Here is a 15,706-nt window from a genome sequence, read left to right as displayed (position 1 = left end):
TCGGTAAATTACCGAATCCTTCATTTAGGCCTCCTACATCTTAAAAGCCTAATACCGGTCGGTAAGGGCGGAAATTCGGTAATTTCGGCCGTTACCGACCAGTATTAGGCTTCCTACATCTGGCCCTATATGGGGCTGGTTGCCCCTGATTGGACATTGTCTCTGTTCATGATTGGTTGTTGTCATGATTGTTTTCTGACTACATTTTCCCTATGGTTCATGGCAAAAGTCATTTTTTGTTACCTTTGTGCTGCTAATGGAATAAAAGTGAAGAAAGAAGGCATAATCCTCGCCTCCGAGTCCTTAATAGAATTGAAACTTTCCGTTACGTTAGCTAGGACATTTTTCAATATTTATCATAAATTGAAAATAATGTTTTGATATTCAGATATAATACATCACTGTCAAGTATCACGCATTAGGCGTGATGCTAACGCATTTCAGTGAGGCGATCCGCATCACCGCACTGAAATGCGACGTCACGCATATAAAAGCCTGTGCCCACTAAGCGCTGTGATTACAAAAAAATAGTGTCAGTCACTGTCCGTGTCAGAGGCAGGCAGCCTGCGCTGCATGAGAGACTTCAATGGGAGAGCCCAATTCAACTGTATTGAATCGAAGGCTGCGCAGTAGAGCGGCGTACTTTCACTTTCGGGAGTCCTTTGTCAGTTAGCCACAGACTTCGATAGGCCACGTGACAGGACGTCCTGACGCCCGCGACGTGCCCAGCAGGCGTAAATTCAAGCTCCTTGGCTGTTTGCAATGCAGTGGCACAGGCACACAGGCAACTCTACCTAAATCCAAAATGGAAATTATCCCGCGTCGGGACCACCTGACATTTGGTACGCCGGAGGAATTATTAATTGCCGCTGCTGAAGAGGGCACAGAACGGCGCTAAAGAGAGCCTTTTAAATCAGCTGGGCCTCTCCCTGCAGAAATGAATTTAAGTGTTGCAGCGAACTGTTGTATTTTCTTAGTTATGGGAGTTGGTGCTGTGGACTCTCTGGCTCAGGCAGGCAGGCACGGATGGCAGCCGGGCTAACAGCATGTAAATAGAAGTAATTCATTCCCATTACCAGCTAGAATTCAGCAGTGAAGACATGCTGCTTAGTTCCGGTGACGTCACGCTGCTCAGGCACACTCTTAAACTGCTGTTTCAACCCGTGCCCCCTTGGCCCCTGCCCAGCCAACCGAAGAGCTCAGCCACAAGAAGAAACGATGTCGAAGTGGTGAAGCGCTCAACTGGTACAGGCAGAAGCCTTTGTTTACCGGGCAGCCGACGGGTGAGTCTACAGGCTGTGTGTCCCGTTCAGTTGATCTATGCAGCATTTCGTTATCAATACAAGGCAGTGCAGGTTACTGCCCACCATTCATTTCAGAATGAGCCTGCCCGGGAGTTTTTGTTTACTCACAGGACGAATTGTATTCATGTTGTAAGTGTGATACATGATGTCTGGCAATTTCCAGCTCAGTGCAACTGTAGCCACAGAGGAATAGAAGTTAGTCCTTCTTGGCTTAGTAGTGCTAGTTACTTCTTATTATAGTGCTACGAGGAGCCAGGCTGCGAGTCAGCACATGAATATGCAAATCGTTTCAAAATTGTATTGTGTATAGTATAAGATAGACTGCCACAAAAACTGCAGATATTTAGAGCGCATAATAAAACACGGGTAACCTTTCATTTCATGAGGTTTGCTCCAGTTGCCAGATATTATTAGAACTCATGTAAGAATTTTTATATTTCTCTTTCCGTGCAGCTCATTACGTGGTTTTACTCGTGAGAAAGTGTTACTCTAAGTGTCACACATTTGGTAGTTAAATTTCATTCATTAGTCCACTAATACCATGGACATGCCACACATAATCAGGAAACGTGGCTGCCTACTTTGCACTCATAAAATCTGTCTCCGGTTAGTGTCCTCCAATTTCTGGTAGTTCGCAGCAGTTTTAAAATCTTCTTAGTTTCTCTTTGCTCAGTTGGGTGTAATTTCTTATAGTTAAATGTTTTACTCGTCTAAATTGCTTGATTTTGCTCAATAGAAAGTGTCACTCATAGTCGTTGAAATGTCACTCATAATTACAGTGACATTATGAAAATGTCACACATAGCAATCTTAAACCTTGGCAGCTATGATTAATACATAAAATAAAATAAAAATAAAAAGTTTTCTGATAACAAATAATTAAACATGGTCATGAACTTACAATAATGCACAATGTTTTCATGTATAATCATTCTTATGTTGTCCTGAAATTCAGAATTGTTTTATTAATGTACACTTGCTTCTAGCTTCCACTTTTCCCTGGAATGTCAATTTCCCTACGGCTAGCTAGTTCATTTTTGCATGTAAGGGTCCCCATCTTCCCAAACTAAGTATTACTGCACCAGTTAAAAAGCAAGCAACATCAAAACATATACATTAATTCGGTAAAATATGTAAAACAGCCAGGCCCGACCTGGCCTGGGTGAAATGTTTCCCTCTCAGTGAGGGTAAAATATACATTCTAAGGAATGCCCTGTAATGCTCGCAGACATAATAAAGTGCATTGTGTCTTGATCTGAGAAGGAATCACAGCTACATGGCTCTAGATCTTCAATTTAATTCCAACCCTTTGGTTCAGTCAAGAGACAGTGCAATAGCTTTAACTTGAATCTCCTTAACAAAAATCTGTGATTTATATTTGTCACTACAGTCAGGTATGGCTCAGTGGCCATGGTCGGTTTCAATATGGCATATGCTTGTACAGACTGTTCATTTTCCTTTTCTCTCCTTGCCTGAGCTTATGACATGAATCGCTTTTTCACCTATATCAAATCCGATTGAACAATAAATCCTGAGGAGCTGTACAAACCCAGTTGCCCCAAATCTGTAAATACTGATTTAATATACTGTAACCAGGGAATTCCTCTTCACCTTTCCAGGTTCATACAGTCTCTCAGGATGGCCCAGTTGAGCCTGGTCTCTGTGTTTAACCAAACTGAAATCCAATTAACATGGGGTAGTAGGGCTAACGGATCTGCAATATATCCTACGCTTAGCTCCTTATGCAGGACTAGCAGCCCGTCCCGACGTTGCTGCTGGCCGATTGTCCCGCCCATTGAACACGCTCCCAGAACACGAAATATTGCCCAAAAAAATGACCATAACAAATGCCTAAATCGTAATATGTGAGCGCCCTCCATAGAACTTCTGGCGGGAGGTGTGTCTAAAAGTGTATCTCGTGCTGGCCATCAATGAGAGAGATCTGTGCATTTTTCAAATGGGTGGTGAAACAATATGAGTATGTTGCTGGAGATGTGGCCCGCCGTGCCAGCAATGTACTTACCGGGTGAGGGATAGGCCCTGTCTTGCTATTTCCGTGGAGGCGGGCCTTGTTTCCGGGTGTGCGTCGCGCGAGGCCTGTGCGCAACAGAAGTGGTAAATCTCCAGTGTGCGCATCAGGCGTCACCGGACGATAAGGCGCAATTAGATTTCCTGCACATTGGCCCCTGTTTGCGCTCCTTCCGGCCCTTGGGAATAGCGCCATGCCTGACCTACGTACAGTAAAGCAGGTGCACGGCACTGGGAGCGCGGGGCAAGCACATCCGAAGCTGGAATGTACGCTCGCTTTTTTCGTAATGCCGCGCCCCGCACACGGCCACGTCCCCAGCACAGGATATGAGACATTGCATGAAGGGCGGAACGTACCACACGTTTTCGTAATGCCGTGCCCCCAGCACACGCCCACAGCACACGATATGAGATATGGCATGAAGGTCGGAACGTACCACACGCCCCCAGCATTTGTCTCGCCCCCAGCACACGCCCACAGCACAACACAGACACGCCCACAAGGGACTACTTTGCTGGCACGGTTCTTTTACCTTTTAAATGTATATGGTGGGCGTCTGCATAGCCTACGTCTTTCTGCTGCAACTGCCCTTTCCAACGCTGTATTGGGTGTTGTGATTGGTGCTGTGGTTACTGAGATTACCCGCCTCAAAGGTTTGGGCTCTCTCTTTATAATATTAGTATGGATATAGGAAGGGGTAGATTGTGGTAAAGATAATAATCACCTGATCAACCGATTTTCTATAACTTGCAATTCTGATACATCTGTATACCCCCATATGTGTTTTCCATAACTTGCAGCTGACATACATTTTGCATGGTAAATTTTGACTAATGCCTTAATTAGTGTTAGACATGTCAGCCTTAGGATTGTCTTGCCCCAAACATTTGCCTTACTTCTCCATATTTTTCCGATATCGTTTTTGTTGGCCTTAGGACTCTGTGCACTTTACTATTGCTAACCAGTTCTAAAGTTTGAGTGCTCACTCCATAAAACATAGTAACATTGACTTATCTTCAATTTGCATATTTAATATACTTATAAATCAAATGCTATTATTGGGCCTGCAGCACTCATTATGCCACCCCCTAAGAAGCCCTTTAAACATGTCTCAGGCATGCCATCGAAGCCTATGTATGCAGTTTTAAACTGCCATTTGACCTACAAGAATAAACCTTTTGCCAGGCCCAAACCTCCTTTTGTTAATGCATATGTCACCCCTATGGTAGGCCTCAAACAACCAAAGGGCAGGGTGCAATGTATTTAAAAAGTAAGACATGTAGTTTTAAGTTTTACATGTTATGATAGTGAAAATCTATTACATTTGTTTTTCACCACTGCAAGGCGTACGTCTCCCGTAGGATAACATTAGAGTTGTCTTATTACATTTAATAAGGATATCTTCCAAATGGGAGCTGGTAACAGTTCTTGTCTGTTGTCTTTGTAATTGTAATGAAAAATCTTATTTCATGATATAGTGGATTTTGAATTACAATTTTTAAAATTATATTTTTAGAAACTTGACATTGCCTTGCCTTAGCAATTTAGTGCTTGCAGCCTGCCACTCTGTTGGACTGCTGCCCTGAAGGACCACAGCCTGTGGTGCTGACATGCTGTTATATGAATTGCGCTTATTCTCTATTTTAGTTTCCCCTTTTAACTTGGTATTTTTTTAAGAGGGTGGTTTGATCATGTTTTAAAAATCATGAGGGAATGCCATACACACATTTATTTCAGACAGTGTTGTTCTGTGGTCTGCACAGTTAGTTTCAGGGACAAATGTCAGACATGATGCCCTTGCTTTATTATGTGCTCGTAGGAGACTATTCTTTACCTCCACACTAAGTAAAGATTTTATTCTGCACCTCTAGCAGAATGCGATAAGCCCGTTGTTTTATTATTTAAACTGTACCCATCTTGTAGTCAGTGATAGGCACTTCACGCAGAAGTTATCATGCATGCGTTGAAGAGTTGTGAATGAAATGCAGTTCTGCAAGCCCCGACATGCATCCTAAGAAGGAAGATAGTTGCAGAAGCAGAGATGTGTGCAGGCTTCCATTCGTTAATGCACTAGGACCAGCATCCTGAGACACATTCCAACTGGGTCTGGCAGAGAAGGATACTTCCATTATACTCTCATTAGAGTATGAATATTATAAATAGATAGGAGTAATAGTAAGAAAAATTAACATGGTTGAATTGTTTGTGATTTTCACCATTCTAATAACGATTATAACAATGACGGACAAGTTACTTACCTTCAGTAACACCCTATCTGGTAGAGACAGTATCTGGTTGCAGATTCCTCACCTTTGAATTTTCCAGGCGTCAAACTGGACCCAGAAGATTTTTCTTTGACCAATATCCCCAGGTGGTGTCGGTCAGCTCCACGTGACATCGCTGGCGCCAGTACGTATCACCTAAATAGGCGGCACTCTGGCACGCTGACGTCAGTTACTTTTCACGACATTCCATCCTAGAAACATGGAGCCATGAAGAGTACTGCCATTTGGGTGTTTGAAAACTAGGGTCCTGAATGGAAACAACCTTGACCCAAGAAACTTGTCCGTAGTGAGGCGAGGATGGGTAGGTCGGTAAAGAATCTTCAGCTAGATACGGTCTCTATCAGCTACGGTGTTACCGAAGGTAAGTAACTTGTCCATCTGATAGAGACATTTAGCCACAGACTCCCTACCTCTGAATAGATACCCAAGCAATACCATCCCCAGTGGTGGGCTGTGGAGAAATTCTAAACTAAAACGCCCTGTAGGACCGAACAGGTGAAGTGCCCGCCCCTGCAGACCCGACTGTCCAGGCAGTAGTGTTTGGTGAACATGTGCTGGGACGCCCGCGCTGCTGCCTGGCAGATGTTGAGGACTGGTACTCCACGTGCTAACGCAGTGGTCTCAGCCTTAGCGCTGGTGGAATGAGTTCTTAAGCCTTCAAGAGGCTGCTTCTTTGCCAAAGCATAGCGGATCTTGATGCAGAGAACAACCCATAGAGAGCTGGTCCGTTTCTGCACCACCCAACCTTTCTTCACACCAACATATCCCACGAAGAGTTGGTCGTCCACCCACAAGTCTAAAGGGGGGTCAAGGTAGAACGACAAGGCTCTTTTTGGGTCCAGACAGTGGAGTCGCTCCTCTTCTTTGGAGGGATGTGGAGAAGCATAGAAAGTGGGCAAGGTGACCGATTGTCCCACATGGAAAGATGTTAACACTTTCGAGAGGAAAGAGGCTCTAGTGCAAAGCACCAACTTGCCAGGGAATATTGTCAAGAAGGGAGGCTTGGACGATAGAGCTTGCAGCTTGCTCACTCTCCTGGCAGACGTGATTGCCACTAAAAAGGCTGATTTATTTGTGAGCAGCCGGAGAGGACAATTGTGCAGGGGCTCAAAAGGAGTACCCGAGAAAGGTGAGAACCAAATTAAGGTCCCAATGAGGCATAATGAAGGGAGAAGGTGGGAGCATATATACATGGCCTTTCAGGAATCTATGCACAATGGGTGACTTAAAGAAGGAGGGTTGTCTGGCAGCCGCAGTAAAGCAGGCAAAAGGAGACCATAACTCTTACAGGAAGCCCAGAGCAGAGCCCTGCTGAGTAAGGGTCAAAATAAAAAGTAAAACATTGGAAAGGGAAGCAGAAAGAGTGTTGATAGACTTCTCTGTACAATATATAACACATTTCTTCCACCAGCAGGGCTATACCTTCTTGGTGGAGGGACGCCTGGCTGCGATAACATTGCAAATTTCGGGAGGAAGGTCAAAAGCTGTCAACTGCTGTGGATCAATCTCCACACAAGAAGGCGTTGAGTTGACAGGTTCAGGTGGAGAACATCCCTTCTGCTGCGACAGAAGATCTTCCCGAAGGGGCAGCCTGATCAAAGGATTGATGCTCATTTGCAGGAGCTCGGGCTACCAAACTCTCTGTGCCCAGTCGGGAGCCACAAGGATGACTTGGGCCTAGTCGTTCCTGATCTTCTTCAGAACCCTGGGCAGGAGTGATATGGGCAGAAAGGTGCACAGCGTCTCCAAGCGATAGCAGCCTTGGAAACTCCAGCTCGCTAAACTACTGCCATTGCGCTTTGTCAGCGAAGGTGAACATATCTAACCAAAGCTCTCCCCACTTCCAAAAGAGACCTTGCACCACCTCCAGATGGAGAAACCATTAGTGATCCACTAGGCATCAACAGCTGAGTTAATCTGCCCTGGCGTGCAGAGAACCTGCCAGGTGTTGAAGCACCAGTGATATGCCCTGCTGTTCTAGCCATGTTCAGAGATGCAGGGCCTCTTGTCAAAGGGTGCAAATTAACAAGGACCCCCTGTTTTGGAATAAGGATTCCAGACGACAAGGATAAACACTTTGTAAAAACAGTTAGCTAGCAACCAGACAGCTGGATAGGAAAACAAATCACCTAATCTATATGTTCATCAATATTTTACATAGTCACAGACATTGAATAAAAACATTTCTAAGCAAAATACTAATTTTTAATTAATTATACAAAAATCAATCAAACACACAAATTTTTTTTTAAAAAATCAATACACAATGAAGGAGGGAGTTAATACACATGTATATAACACAAAAGAGAATTTATTGTGTTGCAGTAAATAAAACAGAGTGAGTGAAGCCCACAATTCATACAATCTTCCTATGGCAATTTGTACTTGAAATATACAACTAAGCAGATGAAAAAAATCACCAACTATGAATAGCCAAAGTTCTTTCTTTTTTTTTTTTATTTTTTTTTTTTTTCAAAAACCTTTATTGGAGCAAGCATAGGAACGTACAAGAATGGGCCTACAACCGCACGGGCTGGCCGCTAATAACAAGGCACAATGCATGAAACAGAAATGTACGCCCGTGGTCAGGTACAGCTCGAGCACAAAGCATACTCTACATATATCACAGAGCGACTCGAATTTTTTATTTTACAAAAGAAAAACAAACACTAAAAGGCGAATGCACGATACTTAAGGTCAGCCCAAAGAACGGAGGGGACGGTCCACGATCAGGAGAACACACCCAGAGCCCGGAGGCTCCAATCAAGTCGGGAGGGAGGGAGGGGAGCAGCGGGGAGAACCGGAAATACAGAAAAAAAAAAAAACCCATATGGGGAGGTTCCGGGAACGCACGTCTAGGGAGATAGGACAATCTCAGCAGTGCCTACAAGGGGAGGGGTGCAAATATCCCCACGATAATCATTCCACTGGCCCCAAACCTTCGTCCACGCCCTGGGTCTGCCCCTGGCCACATAAACCGTCTTCTCACGAAACATGGACCAGTCCATGTTGTCCTCCCACTTCGAGACCTCAGGGGGCCTGGAAGCGCCCCAGAGTTGCGCAACATCCCGCTTAGCAATCATGTATCCCAGGGTAGCCCATCTGGTCTGGGCCACAGAGTAGTCAGTGGGCTCCCACACATTCAACAGACATCGTCGTGGCTCCGGCCGCAGGGCAACACCAGTCACAGCAGTCATCACCTCAAGCACAGCAGTCCAGTAAGCCGCTACCACCGGGCACTCCCAAAGGATATGTAAAAAGGTCGCACTCAAACCACAACCACGCTTACATAGCCCATCCGAAGAAAAGCCCATCGTCACCAGACGCGGACCCGTGACATAAACTCGATGAAGAATCTTAAGTTGAACCAAACGGAGACGGGCAGGAATGGCCACCTCCTTGGGAGAAGAGAGTGCCGACTGCCAATCCTCGTCGTCCAGTTCCAACCCATCGCCAACCCAAGCCTCCCGAAGTCGGACCAATAAGTCCGCCCGATTATTGATCAATTTCTTGTAAATCAGAGAAATAGTACTATCGGGAAGATGCCCATCAAGGACACGGTCCTCGAGGGGGGAAGATTCAGGCAGGGTCTCATCAGGAACCAAAACTGAGGCGAGGGCGTGCCGGACCTGCAGGTAGCGAAAAAATTCCCTACCACTCAAACCATATTCCGCCTGGAGGGCCTGGAACGACTTCACACAACCGTTCGAGCACACGTCACCCACCTTACAAATCCCAATCATATCCCAGCGGTCGAAACCCTTGGTAGACCAAAGTCCGCCCAAACGTTCCGAGGCATAAAGCGGTGTCGCCAACGTCAAGCGATCCTCCCACCCCAAACTCACATTCGCAGCTCGCCATACAGTTACTGCGATCTTGGATGGGCCCACAAGATGGCGCCCGGCCGGTCGAGAATAAAGTGCTCTAGTAAAGTCCCCACCCGGGAGCTGGAATCTGTCCATCTCGAATGCAGGATTACGACCCGGGGAAAACATCACGTGATTAATGGCGGACAACTGGGAAGCCCAGTAATAACGCTTGATATCGGGGAGCGCCATGCCCCCGTCATACCAAGGGATGGTGAGCTTTGCGAGCGCGATACGCGGACGCCCATCCCATATCAATTGCCGCTGAAGACTCTCAATCTCTTGGAAATAGGACTTAGGAATAGCGTCATAGGAGTTTTGGAGCGCGTAAAGGAATCGCGGCAAGGACATCATTTTAAACAGAGCCGCCCTGCCCAGAGGAGACAAAGGAAGCTTACGCCAACGGGCCACATCCAGGCGCAATCTAAGCAACGGTGGGAGGAGATTACGCTGAAAGCGGAGCGTCGGGTCCAACGTAATAAAAATCCCTAAATACTTGAAACCCGAGTGGACCACCTGAATAGGAAGTCTGCTCGGCAAGGGGGGCAAAACCCCCGAAAGAACATATACACAGGACTTGGTCCAGTTAATAACAAGGCCCGAATTGGCTCCAAAGGAAGTAAGAACGTCAAACAGAACGGACAGAGATTTACGCGGGGAGGTGAGATATAAAAGGATATCGTCCGCGTAAAGCGAAACGCGGTCCTCAAAGTCCGGAGACCAGCGGATCCCCTTGAGGGAAGGTTCCCACCGAAGCCAAGCAGCCAATGGTTCCAGGGCGAGCGCAAACAGTAACGGAGACAAGGGGCATCCCTGACGGGTACCCCTACCAAGGGTGAAAGGAGCCGAGACCCTACCATTCACCACTACTTGCGCCAGAGGTTCCGCGTACAGTAACTGGACCCAACCAATAAACTCAGGCCCAAAACCAAATTTCTCAAGAGCCGCCCAAAGATAAGGCCACTCCACCGTGTCGAAGGCCATGGAAGCATCCAACGATGCCAAAATGGCCGGCTCCGTCAGAAGCCCCGCCCCCGCGATCGCGCCGTGAAGACGACGCAGGTTCAGAGCCGTGTTGCGATGCGGGATAAATCCAGATTGATCCGGATGGACCAAGTCACTAATGACCGTCAAGAGACGGGATGCCAGGAGTTTCGCCAATACCTTGGGTTCAACATTTAGCAGGGATATGGGCCTATAGGAGGAACAAAGATCACGAGGTTTACCCTCCTTGGGGATGACAACTATTGTGGCCAGTCTCTGATCATAAGGGAGAATACCCCGTTCCCGGGACTCCAGAAACATGGCGCGAAGATACGGAGCCACCCTATCGGGACGCAACTTGTACAATTCGATTGGCAACCCGTTCGGGCCCAATGCTTTGCCCGAACGGAGGGAACGGATGGCAGTAGCTATCTCATCAACCGTAAAGGGGGAGTCCAACGCCACACGGTCTAAATCGGAAACAATGGGCAGGGCTATATCACGCAACAAAAGGCGAGAGTCAACCACATCCCTCTCAGACACAGGGGTATACACCACACGGAAGTAATCGGCGAACCGGTCAACTATTCCAGTCGGGTCCGTTACACTCACACCACTCGCAGACTGAATCACGGGTACCACACGATTAGCTCTCTCCTTCTTATCCAGCCATGCCAGCAATTTACCCGCTTTGTCACCCACATCATACAAACGACCCTGTTGCTCCCGAAACATCACTTTGGCGGCATCTGTGACCACAGACTTATAAGCAAATTGTTTCAGACCCAGGGCATGGAGCTTCTCAGGCGTGACACCAGATTCCAAGCCCTCCTCCAATGCAGAAATCTCCCCCTCAAGATCAACCACCTCTCTATTTCTCGCTCTCTTAGCCTCAGCAACAAGGGAGAGGGCCTGCCCACGAATCACTGTCTTAAAGGCCTCCCATAGGGACACAGCAGAGGAAACCGACCCCTCGTTATCCAGAAAATACGAGTCCAAGGACTTAAGCAAAAGGGTGCGGGTCTCGGGGGAGGTGAGGTACCACGGATTAATGGGGGCCACCCGGCCCACCGCCTCCACCCCAACCTCAAAACGAAGCCAGAGCGGAGAGTGGTCAGAGATACCCCTGGGCAGGTGCACAATCTCACGTACCGCTGGGGACTGAGCCGCAGGCATCAGGAAATAATCCAGCCGAGACAGACTCCCATGGGCCCCAGAGTGAAAGGTGTACTGAAGCTGCGTAGGATGCAAAAGCCTCCAGCAATCCACCAGGCCAAAGGTATCCAAAAATCCACCCAACCACTGCTGAGCCGCAGGGGTATCCCTAGGGGGGTGGCGATCGTGGAGACCGGAGACTACCGAATTAAAATCACCAGCCAGAAAGAGAGTACTATCAGGGAGGTCCAACAAGACACGGCCCAAATCTGAAAAGGTAGAAGTCTGCAAGCCAGGGGGCACATAAACAGTTAATAAGGAGAGGGCACGGCCTTCATATCGACCCACAAGAACAGCATACCGCCCCCGGTCATCCTGAATAACATCATCAATAGCCAGGGGGAGGGAAGCCCGGACAAGGATACCCACACCCCTGGAACCCGAGGTAAACCCCGAATGCGCTACGAGGCGATAGCCCCACCTATTCATTGCATGACAAACATTGCCTATCAAATGAGTCTCCTGCAGGAAAACAATGTCAGGAGATAAACGTCGTATACATTTCAACACCACACTTCGCTTGATACGATCTCCCAGACCATTAACGTTCCACGAAACAAATCTCAACCCGCTACCCCCCATCCCACCCGAAAAAGCCCAAACCCCCCACCAATGAGCATGACCACAAAAAGCAGTCCAGATACAGAATAAAGTCGCCTTGAACACAGAACACACAAACAACAAACTTCCCAACCACCCACCCCCCAGGTAACAAGAAAACACCCCCCACCCTGCACCCCTGCAAAAAGCTAAAAAGCCACCCCAACCTGCAGTGTGCCTGTCGCCCAAGAACCCCTATTCTACACAAAGACCCCCGAGGAGGAAAGGCTCTGTCCCACCCGCCTCCCGAACAAACCAATGACGAGAAAAAGATCATACATCAAAACACATGTGAGGTAGAGGAACATAGGCTTACATCCCTGGAGAAGGTATACAAAACAAGGCATCAGTCAAAGATGAAATGTTCAGCTCTCTACGCCACCCTCAGCACCGCCCGGGTGGGCTTCGGACTCAGTCTCAGGAGGTCGACGAGGCAGGGAGTCTAGCCAGTCATTCACAGCATCTGGCCGATCAAAGAAGAAAGTTCGATCATTATACTCCACCCGCAACCTGGTCGGAAAGAGCATTGCGTAACGCATCCCCATGTCCCTAAGACGCTTCTTGGCACCACGAAATCCCATACGCTGCTTCTGGACCTGTTGGGAAAAGTCCGGATAAAAGTTCACCGTGGCATTCTCAAAGGCCACCGGGCCCTTCACCCGCGAGGCCTGCAGGATAGCGTCCCGATCTCTATAGTGGAAAAGCTTTGCAACAATAGGTCTCGGCGGGGCGCCTGGCTTGCCCTGGCCCCCCGGAACACGATGTGCGCGCTCCACTGCGAAAAATTTACTAAGGCCAGACGGGGAAAGGTGGTTCTGGATGAGGTCTTCAACCAGGAGATCAACCGAGTGGGGTTCTGGATTCTCCGGCACACCAACCACGCGAACATTACAGCGACGTGCCCTGTTCTCAAAATCCTCCAAGCGCCGGGTCATGAAATCGTTCACCCTACGGAGATTGCCAATCTCTGTCTGAATATCAGAGACGTCCGTCGTGAGGCTGGATGATTTGATATCCAACGACTTCACCTTTTCGTTCGTCTTGGAGAGATCGGCTCGAATCAAATTCACCTCAATTGCCACAGTGTCAAGTTTGTGGGCCAAGGTTTCGTACTGTTGGCCTATGGATTCCCTCATGCCAGAAATGGCGCCCATGATGTCCTGCAAGGAGGGCTCCGTCGACGCATCCACCACTTGATCGGACGCAATGGGACCGGGCAGGGCTGCTCCGGGGGACCCTTTAGAGTGGGTATAACGATCCATAACATTAGATTGAACCGGACCCCCGCGCAGAGGTGTCTTCGTCTTGCGCGTCTCTCGGTCCCCTCTGCCCGCCATTTTGAAGATGCGTCACGAGTAGAGTCACCAGGGTCGACGGACCGGGCACCAGAAATGGAGGCCCCGGGACCAAAGGACTACAAGAGGGGTATCACCAGGATAGAGGCAGCCCACTCCAGGAACAGTGCAGCCAAGGGCCAGACAACCTACTCGTGTCCCGGCCGCAGCTCTGGCCCGACCCTCTCACCAGTGTCCCAGTCTGAGGCAGAAACGAAACCGAAACTTAAGAAGGGGACCCGCAAGACCAATCCCCCTGCCGTTGTTGTTCAATTCCAAGACGGCCACCGAACCTCACCCAGTCCCGGGCGCACTTCGAGGGTGGAGCCCAAAAGTTCAATTGAACATAATTCAGGCACCCAATGTCCAAATCAGTTTCTGATAGGTCCAGGTAGATCAGCCCAACGTCCTCTATATGAATCCTCGCAAAAAATCAGGATTAAAGCAGGATATTAAGCCGGGAGCGGCGGGGGTCCGGAGAGCGCTGTGCTCACGCGGCCATCTCGGATGCCCGCCAAGCTCCTCCTTCCAAAGTTCTTTCTTAATCATAAAATATAAAAAAACATATTTACAAAGACATAAAAAGTGGCACAACTAATTTTGCTCGACGCGCGTTTCGGCGTTTCCAAAAAACGCCTTCTTCAGGAGCCACAAGGTTATACTGTAATGATTTTGAAACGAAAAAAAGAAGAAACACGACTTCCCGGGGTCAGAGTATTTCGTTTTCTAATCAAACCCTCCACTTATGCTCAGACAGGGGATGTCAATTTGTATCAATGGATTTGTATCTCCCCCGATCCTTTAGCTACCATTAATTCTCCATTAGGACAGCCGTTTTAAATTCTTTCCTATGATAGGCACTTCCAAGGTTTTGCACGAATTGCTGAGTCGTAGTTTGTCTATGTCAATACTTCCAAGTGCGGAAAGAAAATAATTCCCACTTTTAAAACCCGGTTCGTACAGCGTATTCTGAGTGCCGGTATTTCCTTTACTCGAGCTCCGGCGAGGTAGATCGAGATGAGGTCGCGGACGGGCTGGATGTAGCCGCTGGCGTCTCCCGACCGTTAGAAATCATATCTAACGGTCGGGAGACGCCAGCGGCTACATCCAGCCCGTCCGCGACCTCATCTCGATCTACCTCGCCGGAGCTCGAGTAAAGGAAATACCGGCACTCAGAATACGCTGTACGAACCGGGTTTTAAAAGTGGGAATTATTTTCTTTCCGCACTTGGAAGTATTGACATAGACAAACTACGACTCAGCAATTTGAGCAAAACCTTGGAAGTGCCTATCATAGGAAAGAATTTAAAACGGCTGTCCTAATGGAGAATTAATGGTAGCTAAAGGATCGGGGGAGATACAAATCCATTGATACAAATTGACATCCCCTGTCTGAGCATAAGTGGAGGGTTTGATTAGAAAACGAAATACTCTGACCCCGGGAAGTCGTGTTTCTTCTTTTTTTCGTTTCAAAATCATTACAGTATAACCTTGTGGCTCCTGAAGAAGGCGTTTTTTGGAAACGCCGAAACGCGCGTCGAACAAAATTAGTTGTGCCACTTTTTATGTCTTTGTAAATATGTTTTTTTATATTTTATGATTAAGAAAGAACTTTGGCTATTCATAGTTGGTGATTTTTTTCATCTGCTTAGTTGTATATTTCAAGTACAAATTGCCATAGGAAGATTGTATGAATTGTGGGCTTCACTCACTCTGTTTTATTTACTGCAACACAATAAATTCTCTTTTGTGTTATATACATGTGTATTAACTCCCTCCTTCATTGTGTATTGATTTAAAAAAAAAAAAATTTGTGTTTGATTGATTTTTGTATAATTAATTAAAAATTAGTATTTTGCTTAGAAATGTTTTTATTCAATGTCTGTGACTATGTAAAATATTGATGAACATATAGATTAGGTGATTTGTTTTCCTATCCAGCTGTCTGGTTGCTAGCTAACTGTTTTTACAAAGCCTCTTGTCAAAGGGTCCATGACCTCACTCCGCACTCCATAGCATATAACAGATAAACCTCAGAAGTGCCACCCGCCACGAGCATTGTCTACTACTACCCTCACATGGGGTAAGT

At 47.3% G+C, this 15,706-nt stretch overlaps 1 protein-coding gene and 1 long non-coding RNA gene across 9 annotated transcripts in view; one reads left to right on the top strand and one right to left on the bottom strand.

Moving 5' to 3' along the window:
* The window catches only part of LOC144761592 (monocarboxylate transporter 10-like), a 1,000,737-nt gene that overhangs the window by 337,067 nt on the left and 647,964 nt on the right, over window positions 1–15,706 (bottom strand). The gene's annotated exons all lie outside the window — the stretch shown is intronic.
* Window positions 818–15,706, top strand: part of LOC144763189 (uncharacterized) — a 102,235-nt gene continuing 87,346 nt past the window's right edge. The window contains exon 1 of the long non-coding RNA XR_013596182.1: window positions 818–1,283. This is a non-coding gene — a long non-coding RNA (uncharacterized LOC144763189). The remainder of the gene's footprint in view (window positions 1,284–15,706) is intronic.

This window comes from Lissotriton helveticus, chromosome 6, assembly GCF_964261635.1.
Source record: "Lissotriton helveticus chromosome 6, aLisHel1.1, whole genome shotgun sequence".
NCBI classification, from domain to species: domain Eukaryota; kingdom Metazoa; phylum Chordata; class Amphibia; order Caudata; family Salamandridae; genus Lissotriton; species Lissotriton helveticus.
The sequence above is the reverse complement of the archived record's forward strand: the minus strand, read 5'-3'. Positions and strand labels throughout refer to the sequence as shown.